Raw genomic sequence first — 23,679 nt, 5'->3', positions numbered from 1 at the left:
AGTTTACGATGCAATTCTGGAGGCATTCTGCAATCTGTGGACTATCAGACTGTTGATGAAACACAGAAATTGCATCGGGATTGAATACAACAGTCACCATGCGCACTTTCCTCCATGGGAGTAATGTCTCTAACAGTCTACGCTTTGATCATTCCCTGGAAGACCAGTAGTAGTTTCCGATGCACATCTGGTGGCATTCTGTAATCTGTGGACTATCAGAGTGTTGATGAAACACAGAAATTGCATCGGGATTGAATACAACAGTCACCATGCGCACTTTACTCCATGGGAGGAATGTCTCAAACAGTCTACGCTTTGATCGTTCCCTTGAAGACCAGTAGTAGTTTCCGATGCACATCTGGAGGCATTCTGTAACCTGTGGATTATCAGACTGTTGATGAAACACAGAAATTGCATCGGGATTGAATACAACAGGAACCATGCGCACTTTCCTCCTTGGGAGTAATGTCTTAAAAAATCTATTTTTTGATCGTTCCCTGGAAGACCAGAAGTAGTTTCCGATGCACATCTGGAGGCATTCTGTAATCTGTGGACGTTCAAAGTGTTGATGAAACACAGAAATTGCATCGGGATTGAATACTTCAGTCACCATGCGCACTTTCCTATATAAAAGTAATGTCTCAAACAGACTACGATTTGATCGTTCCCTGGAAGACCAGTAGTAATTTCCGATGCTCATCTGGAGGCATTCTGTAATCTGTGGACCTTCAAAGTGTTGATGAATCACAGAAATTGCCTCGGGATTGAATACAACAGTCACCATTAGCACTTTCCTCCATGGGAGTAATGTCTCAAACAGTCTGTTTTTGATCGTACCCTGGAAGACCAGAAGTAGTTTCCGATGCACATCTGGAGGCATTCTATAATCTGTGGACTATCAGAGTGCTGATGGAAAACAGAAATTGCATCGGAATTGAATACAACAGTAACCACTAGCACTTTCCTCCATGGGAGTAATGTCTCAAACAGTCTACGCTTTGATCGTTCGCTGGAAGACCAGTAGTAGTTTCCGATGCACATCTGGAGGCATTCTGTAATCTGTGGACTATTAGAGTGTTGATGAAACACAGAAATTGTATCGGGATTGAATACAACAGTCACCATGAGCACTTTCCTCCATGGGAGTAACGTCTCAATGAGTCTACGCTTTGATCCTTCCGTGGAAGACCAGTAGTAGTTTACGATGCAATTCTGGAGTCATTCTGCAGTCTGTGGACTATCAGACTGTTGATGAAACACAGAAATTGCATCGGGATTGAATACAACAGTCAAAATGCGCACTTTCCTCCATGGGAGTAATGTCTCTAACAGTCTACGCTTTGATCATTCCCTGGAAGACCAGTAGTAGTTTCCGATGCACATCTGGTGGCATTCTGTAATCTGTGGACTATCAGAGTGTTGATGAAACACAGAAATTGCATCGGGATTTAATACAACAGTCACCATGCGCACTTTCCTCCATGGGAGGAATGTCTCAAACAGTCTGTTTTTGATCGTACCCTGGAAGACCAGAAGTAGTTTCCGATGCACATCTGGAGGCATCCTGTAGTCTGTGGACCTTCAAAGTGTTGATGAAACACAGAAATTGCATCTGGAGCGAATACAACAGTCACCATCCGCACTTTCCTCCATGGGAGTAATTCTCAAACAGGCTACGCTTTGATCGTTCCCTGGAAGACCAGCAGTAGTTTCCGATGCACATCCGGTGGCATTCTGTAATCTGTGGACCTTCAAAGTCTTGATGTATTCAATCCCGAGGCAATTTCTGTTATTCAACAGTCACCATGCGCACTTTCCTCCATGGGAGTAATGTCTGAAACAGTCTACGCTTTGATCGCTCCCATCAAGACCAGTAGTAGTTTCCGATGCACATCTGGAGGCATTCTGTAATCTGTCGACTATTAGAGTGTTGATGAAACACAGAAATTGTATCGGGATTGAATACAACAGTCACCATGAGCACTTTCCTCCATGGGAGTAACGTCTCAATGAGTTTACGCTTTGATCCTTCCGTGGAAGACCAGTAGTAGTTTACGATGCAATTCTGGAGGCATTCTGCAATCTGTGGACTATCAGACTGTTGATGAAACACAGAAATTGCATCGGGATTGAATACAACAGTCACCATGCGCACTTTCCTCCATGGGAGTAATGTCTCTAACAGTCTACGCTTTGGTCGTTCCCTGGAAGACCAGTAGTAGTTTCCGATGCACATCTGGAAGCATTCTGTAGTCTGTAGACTATCAGAGTTTTGATGAAACACAGAAATTGCATCGGGATTGAATACAACAGTCACCACGCGCACTTTCCTCCATGGGAGTAATGTCTCTAACAGTCTACGCTTTGATCGTTCGCTGGAAGACCAGTAGTAGTTTCCGCTGCACATCTGGAGGCATTCTGTAATCAGTGGACTATCAGAGTGTTGATGAAACACAGAAATTGCATCGGGATTGAATACAACAGTCACCATGAGCGCTTTCCTCCATGGGAGTAACGTCTCAATAAGTTTACGCTTTGATCCTTCCGTGGAAGACCAGTAGTAGTTTACGATGCAATTCTGGAGGCATTCTGTAATCTGTGGACTATCAGACTGTTGATGAAACACAGAAATTGCATCGGGATTGAATACAACTGGCACCATGCACACTCTCCTCCATGGGAGTAATGTCTGAAAAAGTCTACGATTTGATCGTTCCCTGGAAGACCAGTAGTAGTTTCCCATGCACACCTGGAGGCATTCTGTGATCTGTGGACCTTCAAAGTGTTGATGAAACTCAGAAATTGCATCGGGGTTGAATACAACAATCACCATCCGCACTTTCCTCCATGTTAGTAATGTCTCAAAGAGTCTACGCTTTGATCGTATCCTGGAAGACGAAAAGTAGTTTCCGATGCACATCTGGAGGCATTCTGTAATCTGTGGACTATCAGAGTGTTGATGAAACACAAAAATTGCATCGGGATTGAATACAACAGTCACCATTCTCACTTTCCTCCATGGGAGTAATTCTCAAACAGTCTACGATTTGATCGTTCCCTGGAAGATCAGTAGTACTTTCCGATGCACACCTGGAGGCATTCTGTAATCTGTGGACCTTCAAAGTGTTGATGAAACACAGAAATTCCATCTGGAGTGAATACAACAGTCACCATCCGCACTTTCCTCCACTGGAGAAATTCTCAATCAGGCTACGCTTTGATCGTTCCCTGGAAGACAAGTAGTAGTTTCTGATGCACATCTTGTGGCATTCTGTAATCTGTGGACCTTCAAAGTGTTGATGAATCACTGAAATTGCATCGTGATTGAATACAACAGTCACCATGCCCACTTTCCTCCATGGGAGTAATGTCTGTAACCGTCTACGCTTTGATAGCTCCCAGCTAGACCAGTAGTAGTTTGCGATGTACATCTGGAGACAATCTGTAATCTGTTGACAATCAGGGTGTTGATGAAACACAGAAATTGCATCGGGATTGAATACAACAGTCACCACGCGCACTTTCCTCCATGGGAGTAATGTCTCTAACAGTCTACGCTTTGATCGTTCCCTGGAAGACCAGAAGTAGTTTCCGAAGCACATCTGTAGGCATTCTGTAATCTGTGGACTATCAGAGTGCTGATGAAACACAGAAATTGTATCGGGATTGAATACAACAGTCACCATGAGCACTTTCCTCCATGGGAGTAACGTCTCAATGAGTTTACGCTTTGATCCTTCCGTGGAAGACCAGTAGTAGTTTACGATGCAATTCTGGAGGCATTCTGCAATCTGTGGACTATCAGACTGTTGATGAAACACAGAAATTGCATCGGGATTGAATACAACAGTCACCTTGCGCACTTTCCTCCATGGGAGTAATGTCTCTAACAGTCTACGCTTTGATCATTCCCTGGAAGACCAGTAGTAGTTTCCGATGCACATCTGGTGGCATTCTGTAATCTGTGGACTATCAGAGTGTTGATGAAACACAGAAATTGCATCGGGATTTAATACAACAGTCACCATGCGCACTTTCCTCCATGGGAGGAATGTCTCAAACAGTCTGTTTTTGATCGTACCCTGGAAGACCAGAAGTAGTTTCCGATGCACATCTGGAGGCATCCTGTAGTCTGTGGACCTTCAAAGTGTTGATGAAACACAGAAATTGCATCTGGAGCGAATACAACAGTCACCATCCGCACTTTCCTCCATGGGAGTAATTCTCAAACAGGCTACGCTTTGATCGTTCCCTGGAAGACCAGCAGTAGTTTCCGATGCACATCCGGTGGCATTCTGTAATCTGTGGACCTTCAAAGTCTTGATGTATTCAATCCCGAGGCAATTTCTGTGATTCAACAGTCACCATGCGCACTTTCCTCCATGGGAGTAATGTCTGAAACAGTCTACGCTTTGATCGCTCCCATCAAGACCAGTAGTAGTTTCCGATGTACATCTGGAGACAATCTGTAATCTGTGGACTATCAGAGTGTTGATGAAACACAGAAATTGCATCGGGATTGAATACAACAGTCACCACGCGCACTTTCCTCCGTGGGAGTAATGTCTCTAACAGTCTACGCTTTGATCGTTCACTGGAAGACCTGTAGTAGTTTCCGATGCACATCTGGAGACAATCTGTAATCTGTGGACTATCAGAGTGTTGATGAAACACAGAAATTGCATCGGGATTGAATACAACAGTCACCATGCGCACTTTCCTCCATGGGAGTAATGTCTCAAAGAGTCTACGCTTTGATCGTTCCCTGGAAAACCGGTAGTAGTTTTCGATGCACATCTGGAGGCATTCAGTAATCTGTGGACTATCAGACTGTTAATGAAACACAGAAATTGCATCGGGATTGAATACAACAGGCACCATGCGCACATTCCTCTTTGGGAGTAATGTTTTAAACAGTCTATTCTTTGATCGTTCCCTGGTAGGCCAGAAGTAGTTTCCGATGCACATCTGGAGGCATTCGGTAATCTGTGGACCGTCAAAGTGTTGATGAAACACAGTAATTGCATTTGGGATTGAATACAACAGTCACCATGCGCACTTTCCTCCATGGGAATAATGTCTCTAACAGTCTACGCTTTGATCATTGCCTGGAAGACAGTAGTAGTTTCCGATGCACATGTGGTGGCATTCTGTAATCTGTGGACTATCAGAGTGTTGATGAAACACAGAAATTGCATCGGGATTGAATACAACTGGCACCATGCACACTCTCCTCCATGGGAGTAATGCCTGAAAAAGTCTACGATTTGATCGTTCCCTGGAAGACCAGTAGTAGTTTCCCATGCACACCTGGAGGCATTCTGTGATCTGTGGACCTTCAAAGTGTTGATGAAACTCAGAAATTGCATCGGGGTTGAATACAACAATCACCATCCGCACTTTCCTCCATGTTAGTAATGTCTCAAAGAGTCTACGCTTTGATCGTATCCTGGAAGACGAAAAGTAGTTTCCGATGCACATCTGGAGGCATTCTGTAATCTGTGGACCTTCAAAGTGTCGATGAATCACAGAAATTACTTCGGGATTGAATACAACTGTCACCATGCGCACTTTCCTCCATGGGAGTAATGTCTGAAACAGTCTACGCTTTGATCGCTCCCATCAAGACCAGTAGTAGTTTCCGATGTACATCTGGAGACAATCTGTAATCTGTGGACTATCAGAGTGTTGATGAAACACAGAAATTGCATCGGGATTGAATACAACAGTCACCACGCGCACTTTCCTCCGTGGGAGTAATGTCTCTAACAGTCTACGCTTTGATCGTTCACTGGAAGACCTGTAGTAGTTTCCGATGCACATCTGGAGACAATCTGTAATCTGTGGACTATCAGAGTGTTGATGAAACACAGAAATTGCATCGGGATTGAATACAACAGTCACCATGCGCACTTTCCTCCATGGGAGTAATGTCTCAAAGAGTCTACGCTTTGATCGTTCCCTGGAAAACCGGTAGTAGTTTTCGATGCACATCTGGAGGCATTCAGTAATCTGTGGTCTATCAGACTGTTAATGAAACACAGAAATTGCATCGGGATTGAATACAACAGGCACCATGCGCACATTCCTCTTTGGGAGTAATGTTTTAAACAGTCTATTCTTTGATCGTTCCCTGGTAGGCCAGAAGTAGTTTCCGATGCACATCTGGAGGCATTCTGTAATCTGTGGACTATCAGAGTGTTGATAAAACACAGAAATTGCATCGGGATTGAATACAGCAGTCACCATGCGCACTTTCCTCCATGGGAGGAATGTCTCAAACAGTCAACGCTTTGATAGTTCCCTTGAAGACCTGTAGTAGTTTCCGATGCACATCTGGAGGCATTCTGTAACCTGTGGATTATCAGACTTTTGATGAAACACAGAAATTGCATCGGGATTGAATACAACAGGAACCATGCGCACTTTCCTCCTTGGGAGTAATGTCTTAAAAAATCTATTTTTTTATCATTCCCTGGAAGACCAGAAGTAGTTTCCGATGCACATCTGGAGGTATTCTGTAATCTGTGGACTACCAGAGTGTTGATGAAACACAGAAATTGCATCGGGATTGAATACAACAGTCACCATGCGCACTTACCTCCATGGTAGTAATTCTCAAACAGTATACGTTTTGATCGTTCCCTGGAAGACCAGTAGTAGTTATCGATGCACATCTGGAGACAATCTGTAATCTGTGGAACATCAAAGTAATGATGAAACACAGAAATTGCCTCGGGATTGAATTCAACAGTCACCATTCTCACTTTCCTCCATGGGAGTAATTCTCAAACAGTCTACGATTTGATCGTTCCCTGAAAGATCAGTAGTACTTTCCGATGCACATCTGGAGGCATTCTGTAATCTGTGGACCTTCAAAGTGTCGATGAATCACAGAAATTACTTCGGGATTGAATACAACTGTCACCATGCGCACTATCATCCATGGGAGTAATGTCTGAAAAAGTCTACGCTTTGATCGTTCCCTGGAAGACCAGTAGTAATTTCCCATGCACACCTGGAGGCATTCTGTAATCTGTGGACCTTCAAAGTGTTGATGAAACACAGAAATTCCATCTGGAGTGAATACAACAGTCACCATCCCCACTTTTCTCCATGGGAGTATTGTCTGAAACCGTCTACGCTTTGATAGCTCCCAGGTAGACCAGTAGTAGTTTCCGATGTACATCTGGAGACAATCTGTAATCTGTGGACAATCAGGGTGTTGATGAAACACAGAAATTGCATCGGGATTGAATACAACAGTCACCACGCGCACTTTCCTCCATGGGAGTAATGTCTCTAACAGTCTACGCTTTTTTTTCGTTCCCTGGAACACCAGAAGTAGTTTCCAATGCACATCTGTAGGCATTCTGTAATCTGTGGACTATCAGAGTGCTGATGAAACACAGAAATTGCATCGGAATTGAATACAACAGTCACCATTAGCACTTTCCTCAATGGGACTAATGTCTCAAACAGTCTACGCTTTGATCGTTCGCTGGAAGACCAGTAGTAGTTTCCGATGCACATCTGGTGGCATTCTGTAATCTGTGGACTATCAGAGTGTTGATAAAACACAGAAATTGCATCGGAATTGAATACAACAGTCACCATGCGCACTTTTCTCCATGGGAGTAATTTCTCAAACAGTCTACGCTTTGATCGATCCCTGGAAGACCAGTAGTAGTTTCCGATTCCCATCTGGAGCCATTCTGTAATCTGTGGACTATCAGAGGGTTGATGAAACACATAAATTGCATCGGGATTGAATACAACAGTCACCATGCGCACTTTCCAACATGGGAGTGATGTCTGAAACAGTCTACGCTTTGATCGTTCCCTGGAAGACCAGTAGTAGTTTCCGATGCACATCTGGAGGCATTCTGTAATCTGTGGACCTTCAAAGTGTTGATGAAACACAGAAATTGAATCAGGGTGAATACAACAGTCACTATGCACACTTTCCTCCATGAGAGTAATGTTTCTAACAGTCTACCCTTTGATCGTTCCATGGAGGACCAGTAGTAGTTTCCAATGGACATCTGGAGGCATTCTGTAATCTGTGGACTATCAGAGTGTTGATGAAAGACTAAAATTGCAAAGGGATGAATACAACATTCACCATGCGCACTTTCCTCCATGGGAGTAATGTCTCAAACAGTCTACGATTTGATCGTTCCCTAGAAGTCCAGTAGTAGTTTCCGATGCACATCTGGATGCATTCTGTAATCTGTGGACTATCAGAGTGTTGATGAAACACAGAAATTGCATCGGAATTGAATACAACAGTCACCATGCGCACTTTTCTCCATGGGAGTAATTTCTCAAACAGTCTACGCTTTGATCGATCCCTGGAAGACCAGTAGTAGTTTCCGATTCCCATCTGGAGCCATTCTGTAATCTGTTGACTATCAGAGGGTGGATGAAACACGTAAATTGCATCGGGATTGAATACAACAGTCACCATGCGCACTTTCCTCCATGGGAGTAATTCTCAAACAGTCTACGTTTAGATCGTTCCCTGGAAGACCAGTAGTAGTTATCGATGCACATCTGGAGACAATCTGTAATCTGTGGAACATCAAAGTAATGATGAAACACAGAAATTGCCTCGGGATTCAATACAACGGTCACCATGCGCACTTTCCTCCATGGGAGTAATGATTCAAAGAGTCTACGCTTTGATCGTTCCCAGGAAGACCAGTAGTGGTTTCCGATGCACATCTGGAGGCATTCTGTAATCTGTGGACTATCAGAGTGTTGATGAAACACAGAAAATGCATCGGGAATGAATACAACAGTCACCATGTGCACTTTCCTCCATAAGAGGAATGTCTCAAAGAGTTTACGCTTTGATCGTTCCCTGGAAGACCAGAAATGGTTTCCGATTCCCATCTGGAGGCATTCTGTAATCTGTGGACTATCAGAGTGTTGGTGAAACACATGAATTGCATCTGGATTGAATACAACAGTCTCCATGCGCACTTCCCTCCGTGGGAGTAATTCTCAAACAGTCTACGTTTTGATCGTTCCCTGGAAGACCAGTAGTAGTTATCGATTCACATCTGGAGACAATCTGTAATCTGTGGAACTTCAAAGTAATGATGAAACACAGAAATTGCCTCGGGATTCAATACAAAAGTCACCATGCGCACTTTCTCCATGGGAGAAATGATTCAAACAGTCTACGCTTTCATCGTTCCCAGGAAGACCAGTAGTGGTTTCCGATGCACACCTGGAGGCATTCTGTAATCTGTGGACTATCAGAGTGTTGATGAAACACAGAAAATGCATCGGGAATGAATACAACAGTCACCATGTGCACTTTCTCCATGGGAGGAATGTCTCAAAGAGTCTACGCTTTGATCGTTCCCTGGAAGACCAGAAGTAGTTTCCGATGCACATCTGTAGGCATTCTGTAATCTGTGGACTATCAGAGTGCAGATGAAACACAGAAATTGCATCGGAATTGAATACAACAGTCACCATTAGCACTTTCCTCCATGGGAGTAATGTCTCAAACAGTCTACGCTTTGATCGTTCGCTGGAAGGAAAGTGCGCGTGGTGACTGTTGTATTCAATCCCGATGCAATTTCTGGGTTTCATCAACACTCTGATAGTCCACAGATTACAGAATGCCTCCTGATGTGCATCGGAAACTACTACTGGTCTTCCAGCGAACGATCAAAGCGTAGACAGTTTGAGACATTACTCCCATGGAGGAAAGTGCTAATGGTGACTGTTGTATTCTATTCCGATGCAATTTCTGTGTTTCATCTGCACTCTGATAGTCCACAGATTACAGAATGCCTACAGATGTGCATCGGAAACTACTTCTGGTCTTCCAGGGAACGATCAAAGCGTAGACTGTTAGAGACATTACTCCCATGGAGGAAAGTGCGCGTGGTGACTGTTGTATTCAATCCCGATGCAATTTCTGTGTTTCATCAACACCCTGATTGTCCACAGATTACAGATTGTCTCCAGATGTACATCGGAAACTACTACTTGTCTACCTGGGAGCTATCAAAGCGTAGACGGTGTCAGACATTACTCCCGTGGAGGAAAGTGGGCATGGTGACTGTTGTATTCAATCACGATGCAATTTCAGTGTCTCATCAACAGTCTGATAATCCACAGGTTACAGAATGCCCCGGATTTGTATCAGAAAATACTACTTGTCTTCAAGGGAACAATCAAAACGTAGAATGTTTGAGACATTCCTCCCATGGAGGAAAGTGCGCATGGTGACTGTTGTATTCAATCCCGATGCAATTTCTGTGTTTCATCAACACTCTGATAGTCCACAGATTGCAGAATGCCACCAGATGTGCATCGGAAACTACTACTGTCTTCCAGGCAATGATCAAAGCGTAGACTGTTGGAGACATTACTCCCATGGAGGAAAGTGCTAATAGTTACTGTTGTATTCAATCCCGATGCAATTTCTGTGTTTCATCAACACTCTGATAGTCCACAGATTACAGAATGCCTCCAGATGTGCATCGGAAACTACTACTGGTCTTCCAGGGAACGATCAAAGCGTAGACTGTTTCAGACATAACTCCCATGGAGGAAAGTGCGCATGGTGACTCTTGTATTCAATCCCGATGCAATTTATGTGTTTCATCAACACTCTGATTGTCCACAGATTACAGAATGCCTCCATATGTGCATCTGTAACTACTACTGGTCTTCCAGCGAACGATCAAAGCGTAGACTGTTTGAGACATTACTACCATAGAGGAAAGTGCACATGGTGACTGTTGTATTCAATCGCGAGGCAATTTCTGTGTTTCATCAACACTCTGGTAGTCCACAGATTACAGAATGCCTCCAGATGTGCATCGGAAGATATTATTGTTGGTCTTCCAGGGAACGATCAAAACTTAGACTGTCTTAGACATTACTCCTATGGAGGAAAGTGCTCATGGTGACGGTTGTAGTCAATCCCGATTCAATTTCTGTGTTTCACCAACACTCTGATAGTCCACGGATTACTGAATGCCTCCAGATGTGCATCGGAAACTACTACTGGTCTTCCAGGGAACGATCAAAACGTAAACTCTTTGAGACATTCCTCCCATGGAGGAAAGTGCACATGGTGACTGTTGTATTCATTCCCGATGCATTTTCTGTGTTTCATCAACACTCTGATAGTCCACAGATTACAGAATGCCTCCAGATGTGCATCGGAAACCACTACTGGTCTTCCTAGGAACGATCAAAGCGTAGACTGTTTGAATCATTACTCCCATGGGGGAAAGTGCGCATCGTGACTGTTGTATTCAATCCCGATGCAAATTTAGTTTTTCATCAACACTCTGATAGTTCTCAAATTACAGAATGCCTCCAAATGTGCATCGGAAACTACTACTGGTCTTCCAGTGAACGATCAAAGGGTAGACTGTTAGAGACATTACTACCATGGAGGAAAGTGCGCATGGTGCCTGTTGAATTCAATCCCGATGCAATTTCTGTGTTTCATCAACAGTCTGATAGTCCACAGATTACAGAATGCCTCCAGAATTGCATCGTAAACTACTACTGGTCTTCCACGGAAGGATCAAAGCGTAAACTCATTGAGACGTTACTCCCATGGAGGAAAGCGCTCATGGTGACTGTTGTATTCAATCCCGATGCAATTTCTGTGTTTCATCAACACTCTGATAGTCCACTGATTACAGAATGCCTCCAGATGTGCAGCGGAAACTACTACTGGTCTTCCAGCGAACGATCAAAGCGTAGACTGTTAGAGACATTACTCCCATGGAGGAAAGTGCGCGTGGTGACTGTTGTATTCAATCCCGATGCAATTTCTGGGTTTCATCAACACCCTGATTGTCCACAGATTACAGATTGTCTCCAGATGTACATCGGAAACAACTACTGGTCTACCTGGGAGCTATCAAAGCGTAGACGGTGTCAGACATTACTCCCATGGAGGAATGTGGGCATGGTGACTGTTGTATTCAATCACGATGCAATTTCAGTGTCTCATCAACAGTCAGATAATCCACAGGTTACAGAATGCCCCGGATGTGTATCAGAAAATACTACTTGTCTTCAAGGGAACAATCAAAACGTAGAATGTTTGAGACATTCCTCCCATGGGATTGAATACAAGAGTCACCATGCGCACTTTTCTCCATGGGAGTAATTTCTCAAACAGTCTACGCTTTGATCGATCCCTGGAAGACCAGTAGTAGTTTCCGATTCCCATCTGGAGCCATTTTGTAATCTGTGGACTATCAGAGGGTTGATGAAACACATAAATTGCATCGGGATTGAATACAACAATCACCATGCGCACTTTCCTCCATGGGAGTAATTCTCAAACAGTCTACGTTTTGATCGTTCCCTGGAAGTCCAGTAGTAGTTATCGATGCACATCTGTAGACAATCTGTAATCTGTGGAACATCAAAGTAATGATGAAACACAGAAATTGCCTCGGGTTTCAATACAACAGTCACCATGCGCACTTTCCTCCATGGGAGTAATGATTTAAAGAGTCTACGCTTTGATCGTTCCCAGGAAGACCAGTAGTGGTTTCCGATGCACATCTGGAGGCATTCTGTAATCTGTGGACATTCAGAGTGTTGATGAAACACAGAAAATGCATCGGGAATGAATACAACAGTCACCATTTGCACTTTCCTACATGGGAGGAATGTCTCAAAGCGTTTACGCTTTGATCGTTCCCTGGAAGACCAGTAGTAGTTTCCGATGCACATCTGGAGGCACTCTGTAATCCGTGGACTATCAGAGTGTTGATGAAACACAGAAATTGAATCGGGATTGACTACAACCGTCACCATGCGCACTTTTCTCCATAGGAGTAATGTCTCAAACAGTCTACGCTTTGATCTTTCCCTGGAAGACCAGTATTAGTTTCCGATGCACATCTGGAGGCATTCTGTAATCTGTGGACTATCAGAGTGTTGATGAAACACAGAAATTGCATCGGAATTGAATACAACAGTCACCATGCGCACTTTCCTCTATGGTAGTAATGTCTCAAACAGTATACGCTTTGATCGTTCGGTGGAAGACCAGTAGTAGTTACCGATGCACATATGGAGGCATTCTGTAATCTGTCGACTATCAGAGTGTTAATGAAACACATAAATTGCATCGGGATTAAATACAAGAGTCACCATGCGCACTTTCCACCATGGGAATAATATCTCAAAGAGTCTATGCTTTGATCGTTCCCTTGAAGACCAGTAGTAGTTACCGATGAACATCTTAGGCATACTGTAATCTGTGGACTATCTGAGTGTTGATGAAACACAAAAATTGCATCGGGATTGAATACAACAGTCACCATACGCACTTTCCTCCATGGGAGCAATGTTTCAAACAGTCTACGCTTTGATCGTTACCTGGAAGACCAGTAGTAGTTTCCGATGCATATCTGGAGGCATTCTGTAATCTGTGGACTATCAGAGTGTTGATGAAACACAGAAACTGCCTCGGGATTGAATACAACAGTCACCATGTGCACTTTCCTCTATGGTAGTAATGTCTCAAACAGTCTACGCTTTCATCGTTCGCTGGAAGACCAGTAGTAGTTACGGATGCACATATGGAGGCATTCTGTAATCTGTGGACAATCAGAGTGTTGATGAAACACATAAACAGCATCGGGATTGAATACAAGAGTCACCATGCGCACTTTCCTCCATGGGAGTGAGGTCTGAAACAGTCTACGCTTTGATCGTTCCCTGGAAGATCAGTAGTAGTTTCCGATGCACATCTGGAGGCATTCTGTAATCTGAGGACCTTCAAAGTGTTGATGAAACACAGAAATTGAATCGGGATGAACACAACAGTCACTATGCGCACTTTCCTCCATGGGAGTAATGTTTCTAACAGTCTACACTTTGATCGTTCCATGGAGGACCAGTAGTAGTTTCCAATGGACATCTGGAGGCATTCTGTAATCTGTGGACTATCAGAGTGTTAATGAAAGACTAAAATTGCAACGGCATTGAATACAACATTCACCATGCGCACTTTCGTCCATGGGAGTAGTGTCTCAAACAGTCTACGATTTGATCGTTCCCTAGAAGTCCAGTAGTAGTTTCCGATGCACATCTGGATGCATTCTGAAATCTGTGGACTATCAGAGTGTTGATGAAACACAGAAATTGCATCGGGATTGAATACAACAGTCACCATGCGCACTTTCATCCTTGGGAGTAATGTCTCAAACAGTCTACGCTTTGATCGCTCCCTGGAAGATGAGTAGTAGTTTCCGATGCACTTCTGGAGGCATTCTGTAATCTGTGGACAATCCGAATGTTGTTGAAACACAGAAAATGCATCGGGATTGAATACAACAGTCACCATGCGAACTTTCATCCACGGGAGGTATGTCTCAAACAGTCTACGCTTTGATCGTTCCCTGGAAGACCAGTAGTAGTTTACGATGCAATTCTGGAGGCATTCTGTAAACTGTGGACTATCAGACTGTTGATGAAACACAGAAATTGCATCGGGATGGAATACAACAGGCACCATGCGCAGTTTCATTCATGGGAGTAATGTCTCAATCAGATTACGCTTTGATTGTTCCCTGGAAGACCAGTAGTAGTTTCCGAGGCACATCTGGAGGCATTCTGTAATCTGTGGACTATCAGAGTGTTGATGAAACAAAGAAATTGCATCGGGATTGAATACAACTGTCACCATCCGCACTTTCCTCCATGATAGTAATGTCTCAAACAGTCTACGCTTTGATCGTTCCCTGGAAGACCAGTGTTAGTTTCCGATTCACATCTGGAGGCATTCTGTAATCTGTGGACTATGAGAGTGTTGATGAAACACAGAAATTACATCGGGATTGAATACAACAGTCACCATGCGCACTTTCCTCCATGGGAGTAATGTCTCTAACAGTCTACGCTTTGATCGTTCCCTGGAAGATCAGTAGTAGTTTCCGATGCACATCTGGTGCATTCTGTAATCTGTGGACTATCAGAGTGTTGATGAAACACAGAAATTGCATCGGGATCGAATACAACAGTCGCCATTCGCACTTTCCTCCATGGGAGTAATTCGCAAGCAGTCTACGCTTTGATCGTTCCCTGGAAGGTCAGTAGTAGTTTCCGATGCACATCTGGAGGCATTCTGTAATCTGTGGACCTCCAAATTGTTGATGAAACACAGAAATTGCCTCGGGATTGAATACAACTGTCACCATGCGCACTTCCCTCCATGGGAGTAATGTCTGAAACAGTCTACGCTTTGATCGCTCCCAGGAAGACCAGTAGTAGTTTCCGATGTATATCTGGAGACAATCTGTAATCTGTGGACTATCAGATTGTTGATGAAACACAGAAATTGCATCGGGATTGAATACAACAGTCACCATGCGCACTTACCTCCATGGGAGTAATGTCTCTAACAGTCTACGCTTTGATCACTCCCTGGAAGACCAGTAGTACTTTCCGATGCACATCTGGTGGCATTCTGTAATCTGTGGACTATCAGAGTGTTGATGAAACACAGAAATTGCATCGGGATTGAATACAACAGTCACCATGCGCACTTTCCTCCATGGGAGTAATGTCTTAAAAAATCTATTTTGTGATCGTTCCCTCGAAGACCAGAAGTAGTTTCCGATGCACATCTGGAGGCATTCTGTAATCTGTGGACGTTCAAAGTGTTGATGAAACACAGAAATTGCATAGGGATTGAATACAACAGTCACCATCCGCACTCTACTAAATGTTAATAATGTCTAAAACACTCTACGCTTTGATCGTTCCCTGGAAGACCAGTGTTAGTTTCCGATGCACATCTGGAAGCATTCTGTAATCTGTGGACTATCGTAGTGTTGATGAAACACAGAAATTGCATCGGGGTTGAATACAACAATCACCATCCGCACCTTAATCCATTTTAGTAATGTCTCAAAGAGACTACGCTTTGATCGTATCCTGGAAGACGAGTAGTACTTTCCGATGCACACCTGGAGGCATTCTGTAATCTGTGGACCTTCAAAGTGTTGATGAAACACAGAAATTCCATCTGGAGTGAATACAACAGTCACCATCCGCACTTTCCTCCACTGGAGAAATTCTCAATCAGGCTACGCTTTGATCGTTCCCTGGAAGACAAGTAGTAGTTTCTGATGCACATCTTGTGGCATTCTGTAATCTGTGGACCTTCAAAGTGTTGATGAATCACTGAAATTGCATCGTGATTGAATACAACAGTCACCATGCCCACTTTCCTCCATGGGAGTAATGTCTGTAACCGTCTACGCTTTGATAGCTCCCAGGTAGACCAGTAGTAGTTTGCGATGTACATCTGGAGACAATCTGTAATCTGTTGACAATCAGGGTGTTGATGAAACACAGAAATTGCATCGGGATTGAATACAACAGTCACCACGCGCACTTTCCTCCATGGGAGTAATGTCTCTAACAGTCTACGCATTGATCGTTCCCTGGAAGACCAGAAGTAGTTTCCGAAGCACATCTGTAGGCATTCTGTAATCTGTGGACTATCAGAGTGCTGATGAAACACAGAAATTGCATCGGAATTGAATACAACAGTCACCATTAGCACTTTCTTCCATGGGAGTAATGTCTCAAACAGTCTACGCTTTGATCGTTCGCTGGAAGACCAGTAGTAGTTTCCGATGCACATCTGGAGGCATTCTGTAATCTGTCGACTATTAGAGTGTTGATGAAACACAGAAATTGTATCGGGATTGAATACAACAGTCACCATGAGCACTTTCCTCCATGGGAGTAACGTCTCAATGAGTTTACGCTTTGATCCTTCCGTGGAAGACCAGTAGTAGTTTACGATGCAATTCTGGAGGCATTCTGCAATCTGTGGACTATCAGACTGTTGATGAAACACAGAAATTGCATCGGGATTGAATACAACAGTCACCATGCGCTCTTTCCTCCATGGGAGTGATGTCTCTAACAGTCTACGCTTTGATCATTCCCTGGAAGACCAGTAGTAGTTTCCGATGCACATCTGGTGGCATTCTGTAATCTGTGGACTATCAGAGTGTTGATGAAACACAGAAATTGCATCGGGATTGAATACAACAGTCACCATGCGCACTTTACTCCATGGGAGAAATGTCTCAAACAGTCTACGCTTTGATCGTTCCCTTGAAGACCAGTAGTAGTTTCCGATGCACATCTGGAGGCATTCTGTAACCTGTGGATTATCAGACTGTTGATGAAACACAGAAATTGCATCGGGATTGAATACAACAGGAACCATGCGCACTTTCCTCCTTGGGAGTAATGTCTTAAGAAATCTATTTTTTGATCGTTCCCTGGAAGACCAGAAGTAGTTTCCGATGCACATCTGGAGGCATTCTGTAATCTGTGGACGTTCAAAGTGTTGATGAAACACAGAAATTGCATCGGGATTGAATACTTCAGTCACCATGCGCACTTTCCTATATAAAAGTAATGTCTCAAACAGACTACGATTTGATCGTTCCCTGGAAGACCAGTAGTAATTTCCGATGCACATCTGGAGGCATTCTGTAATCTGTGGACCTTCAAAGTGTTGATGAATCACAGAAATTGCCTCGGGATTGAATACAACAGTCACCATTAGCACTTTCCTCCATGGGAGTAATGTCTCAAACAGTCTGTTTTTGACCGTACCCTGGAAGACCAGAAGTAGTTTCCGATGCACATCTGGAGGCATTCTATAATCTGTGGACTATCAGAGTGCTGATGGAAAACAGAAATTGCATCGGAATTGAATACAACAGTAACCATTAGCACTTTCCTCCATGGGAGTAATGTCTCAAACAGTCTACGCTTTGATCGTTCGCTGGAAGACCAGTAGTAGTTTCCGATGCACATCTGGAGGCATTCTGTAATCTGTGGACTATTAGAGTGTTGATGAAACACAGAAATTGTATCGGGATTGAATACAACAGTCACCATGAGCACTTTCCTCCATGGGAGTAACGTCTCAATGAGTCTACGCTTTGATCCTTCCGTGGAAGACCAGTAGTAGTTTACGATGCAATTCTGGAGGCATTCTGCAGTCTGTGGACTATCAGACTGTTGATGAAACACAGAAATTGCATCGGGATTGAATACAACAGTCAAAATGCGCACTTTCCTCCATGGGAGTAATGTCTCTAACAGTCTACGCTTTGATCATTCCCTGGAAGACCAGTAGTAGTTTCCGATGCACATCTGGTGGCATTCTGTAATCTGTGGACTATCAGAGTGTTGATGAAACACAGAAATTGCATCGGGATTTAATACAACAGTCACCATGCGCACTTTCCTCCATGGGAGGAATGTCTCAAACAGTCTGTTTTTGATCGTACCCTGGAAGACCAGAAGTAGTTTCCGATGCACATCTGGAGGCATCCTGTAGTCTGTGGACCTTCAAAGTGTTGATGAAACACAGAAATTGCATCTGGAGCGAATACAACAGTCACCATCCGCACTTTCCTCCATGGGAGTAATTCTCAAACAGGCTACGCTTTGATCGTTCCCTGGAAGACCAGCAGTAGTTTCCGATGCACATCCGGTGGCATTCTGTAATCTGTGGACCTTCAAAGGCTTGATGTATTCAATCCCGAGGCAATTTCTGTGATTCAACAGTCACCATGCGCACTTTCCTCCATGGGAGTAATGTCTGAAACAGTCTACGCTTTGATCGCTCCCATCAAGACCAGTAGTAGTTTCCGATGTACATCTGGAGACAATCTGTAATCTGTGGACTATCAGAGTGTTGATGAAACACAGAAATTGCATCGGGATTGAATACAACAGTCACCACGCGCACTTTCCTCCGTGGGAGTAATGTCTCTAACAGTCTACGCTTTGATCGTTCACTGGAAGACCTGTAGTAGTTTCCTATGCACATCTGGAGACAATCTGTAATCTGTGGACTATCAGAGTGTTGATGAAACACAGAAATTGCATCGGGATTGAATACAACAGTCACCATGCGCACTTTCCTCCATGGGAGTAATGTCTCAAAGAGTCTACGCTTTGATCGTTCCCTGGAAAACCGGTAGTAGTTTTCGATGCACATCTGGAGGCATTCAGTAATCTGTGGACTATCAGACTGTTAATGAAACACAGACATTGCATCGGGATTGAATACAACAGGCACCATGCGCACATTCCTCTTTGGGAGTAATGTTTTAAACAGTATATTCTTTGATCGTTCCCTGGTAGGCCAGAAGTAGTTTCCGATGCACATCTGGAGGCATTCTGTAATCTGTGGACCTTCAAAGTGTTGATGAAACTCAGAAATTGCATCGGGGTTGAATACAACAATCACCATCCGCACTTTCCTCCATGTTAGTAATGTCTCAAAGTGTCTACGCTTTGATCGTATCCTGGAAGACGAAAAGTAGTTTCCGATGTACACCTGGAGGCATTCTGTAATCTGTGGACTATCAGAGTGTTGATGAAACACAAAAATTGCATCGGGATTGAATACAACAGTCACCATTCTCACTTTCCTCCATGGGAGTAATTCTCAAACAGTCTACGATTTGATCGTTCCCTGGAAGATCAGTAGTACTTTCCGATGCACATCTGGAGGCATTCTGTAATCTGTGGACCTTCAAAGTGTCGATGAATCACAGAAATTACTTCGGGATTGAATACAACTGTCACCATGCGCACTATCCTCCATGGGAGTAATGTCTGAAATAGTCTACGCTTTGATCGTTCCCTGGAAGACCAGTAGTAATTTCCCATGCACACCTGGAGGCATTCTGTAATCTGTGGACCTTCAAAGTGTTGATGAAACACAGAAATTCCATCTGGAGTGAATACAACAGTCACCATCCCCACTTTTCTCCATGGGAGTATTGTCTGAAACCGTCTACGCTTTGATAGCTCCCAGGTAGACCAGTAGTAGTTTCCGATGTACATCTGGAGACAATCTGTAATCTGTGGACAATCAGGGTGTTGATGAAACACAGAAATTGCATCGGGATTGAATACAACAGTCACCACGCGCACTTTCCTCCATGGGAGTAATGTCTCTAACAGTCTACGCTTTTTTTTCGTTCCCTGGAACACCAGAAGTAGTTTCCGATGCACATCTGTAGGCATTCTGTAATCTGTGGACTATCAGAGTGCTGATGAAACACAGAAATTGCATCGGAATTGAATACAACAGTCACCATTAGCACTTTCCTCAATGGGACTAATGTCTCAAACAGTCTACGCTTTGATCGTTCGCTGGAAGACCAGTAGTAGTTTCCGATGCACATCTGGTGGCATTCTGTAATCTGTGGACTATCAGAGTGTTGATAAAACACAGAAATTGCATCGGGATTGAATACAGCAGTCACCATGCGCACTTTCCTCCATGGGAGGAATGTCTCAAACAGTCTACGCTTTGATAGTTCCCTTGAAGACCAGTAGTAGTTTCCGATGCACATCTGGAGGCATTCTGTAACCGGTGGATTATCAGACTTTTGATGAAACACAGAAATTGCATCGGGATTGAATACAACAGGAACCATGCGCACTTTCCTCCTTGGGAGTAATGTCTTAAAAAATCAATTTTTTTATCATTCCCTGGAAGACCAGAAGTAGTTTCTGATGCACATCTGGAGGTATTCTGTAATCTGTGGACTATCAGAGTGTTGATGAAACACAGAAATTGCATCGGGACTGAATACAACAGTCACCATGCGCACTTTCCTCCATGGGAGTAATTCTCAAACAGTATACGTTTTGATCGTTCCCTGGAAGACCAGTAGTAGTTATCGATGCACATCTGGAGACAATCTGTAATCTGTGGAACATCAAAGTAATGATGAAACACAGAAATTGCCTCGGGATTCAATACAACAGTCACCATGCGCACTTTCCTCCATGGGAGTAAAGATTCAAAGAGTCTACGCTTTGATCGTTCCCAGGAAGACCAGTAGTGGTTTCCGATGCACATCTGGAGGCATTGTGTAATCTGTGGACTATCAGAGTGTTGATGAAACACAGAAAATGCATCGGGAATGAATACAACAGTCACCATGTGCACTTTCCTCCATGGGAGGAATGTCTCAAAGAGTCTACGCTTTGATCGTTCCTTTGAAGACCAGTAGTAGTTACCGATGTACATCTGGAGGCATGCTGTAATCTGTGGACTATCAGAGTGTTGATGAAACACATAAATTGCATCGGGATTGAATACAAGAGTCACCATGCGCACTTTCCTTCATGGGAGTGAGGTCTGAAACAGTCTACGCTTTGATCGTTCCCTGGAAGACCAGTAGTAGTTTCCGATGCACATCTGGAGGCATTCTGTAATCTGTGGACCTTCAAAGTGTTGATGAAACACAGAAAATGAATCGGGATGAACACAACAGTCACTATGCGCACTTTCCTCCATGGGAGTAATGTTTCTAACAGTCTACTATTTTGATCGTTCCATGGAGGACCAGCAGTAGTTTCCAATGGACATCTGGAGGCATTCTGTAATCTGTGGACTATCAGAGAGTTGATGAAAGACTAAAATTGCAACGGGATTGAATACAACATTCACCATGCGCACTTTCCTCCGTGGGAGTAATGTCTCAAACAGTCTACGATTTGATCGTTCCCTAGAAGTCCAGTAGTAGTTTCCGATGCACATCTGGATGCATTCTGTAATCTGTGGACTATCAGACTGTTGATGAAACACAGAAATTGCATCGGAATTGAATACAACAGTCACCATGCGCACTTTTCTCCATGGGAGTAATTTCTCAAACAGTCTACGCTTTGATCGATCCCTGGAAGACCAGTAGTAGTTTCCGATTCCCATCTGGAGCCATTCTGTAATCTGTGGACTATCAGAGGGTTGATGAAACACATAAATTGCATCGGGATTGAATACAACAGTCACCATGCGCACTTTCCAACATGGGAGTGATGTCTGAAACAGTCTACGCTTTGATCGTTCCCTGGAAGACCAGTAGTTGTTTCCGATGCACATCTGGAGGCATTCTGTAATCTGTGGACCTTCAAAGTGTTGATGAAACACAGAAATTGAATCAGGGTGAATACAACAGTCACTATGCACACTTTCCTCCATGGGAGTAATGTTTCTAACAGTCTACCCTTTGATCGTTCCATGGAGGACCAGTAGTAGTTTCCAATGGACATCTGGAGGCATTCTGTAATCTGTGGACTATCAGAGTGTTGATGAAAGACTAAAATTGCAAAGGGATGAATACAACATTCACCATGCGCACTTTCCTCCATGGGAGTAATGTCTCAAACAGTCTACGATTTGATCGTTCCCTAGAAGTCCAGTAGTAGTTTCCGATGCACATCTGGATGCATTCTGTAATCTGTGGACTATCAGAGTGTTGATGAAACACAGAAATTGCATCGGAATTGAATACAACAGTCACCAAGCGCACTTTTCTCCATGGGAGTAATTTCTCAAACAGTCTACGCTTTGATCGATCCCTGGAAGACCAGTAGTAGTTTCCGATTCCCATCTGGAGCCATTCTGTAATCTGTTGACTATCAGAGGGTGGATGAAACACGTAAATTGCATCGGGATTGAATACAACAGTCACCATGCGCACTTTCCTCCATGGGAGTAATTCTCAAACAGTCTACGTTTTGATCGTTCCCTGGAAGACCAGTAGTAGTTATCGATGCACATCTGGAGACAATCTGTAATCTGTGGAACATCAAAGTAATGATGAAACACAGAAATTGCCTCGGGATTCAATACAACAGTCACCATGCGCACTTTCCTCCATGGGAGTAATGATTCAAAGAGTCTACGCTTTGATCGTTCCCAGGAAGACCAGTAGTGGTTTCCGATGCACATCTGGAGGCATTCTGTAATCTGTGGACTATCAGAGTGTTGATGAAACACAGAAAATGCATCGGGAATGAATACAACAGTCACCATGTGCACTTTCCTCCATAAGAGGAATGTCTCAAAGAGTTTACGCTTTGATCGTTCCCTGGAAGACCAGAAATGGTTTCCGATTCCCATCTGGAGGCATTCTGTAATCTGTGGACTATCAGAGTGTTGGTGAAACACATGAATTGCATCTGGATTGAATACAACAGTCTCCATGCGCACTTCCCTCCATGGGAGTAATTCTCAAACAGTCTACGTTTTGATCGTTCCCTGGAAGACCAGTAGTAGTTATCGATTCACATCTGGAGACAATCTGTAATCTGTGGAACTTCAAAGTAATGATGAAACACAGAAATTGCCTCGGGATTCAATACAACAGTCACCATGCGCACTTTCTCCATGGGAGTAATGATTCAAACAGTCTACGCTTTCATCGTTCCCAGGAAGACCAGTAGTGGTTTCCGATGCACACCTGGAGGCATTCTGTAATCTATGGACTATCAGAGTGTTGATGAAACACAGAAAATGCATCGGGAATGAATACAACAGTCACCATGTGCACTTTCTCCATGGGAGGAATGTCTCAAAGAGTTTACGCTATGATCGTTCCCTGGAAGACCAGTAGTAGTTTCCGATGCACATCTGGATGCATTCTGTAAACCGTGGACTATCAGAGTGTTGATTAAACACAGAAATTGAATCGGGATTGACTACAACCGTCACCATGCGCACTTTCCTCCATGGGAGTAATGTCTCAAACAGTCCACACTTTGATCGTTCCCTGGAAGACCAGTATTAGTTTCCGATGCACATCTGGATGCATT

This window comes from Schistocerca gregaria, unplaced genomic scaffold, assembly GCF_023897955.1.
Source record: "Schistocerca gregaria isolate iqSchGreg1 unplaced genomic scaffold, iqSchGreg1.2 ptg000285l, whole genome shotgun sequence".
Lineage (NCBI taxonomy): Eukaryota > Metazoa > Arthropoda > Insecta > Orthoptera > Acrididae > Schistocerca > Schistocerca gregaria.
This window is presented reverse-complemented; position numbering follows the sequence as displayed.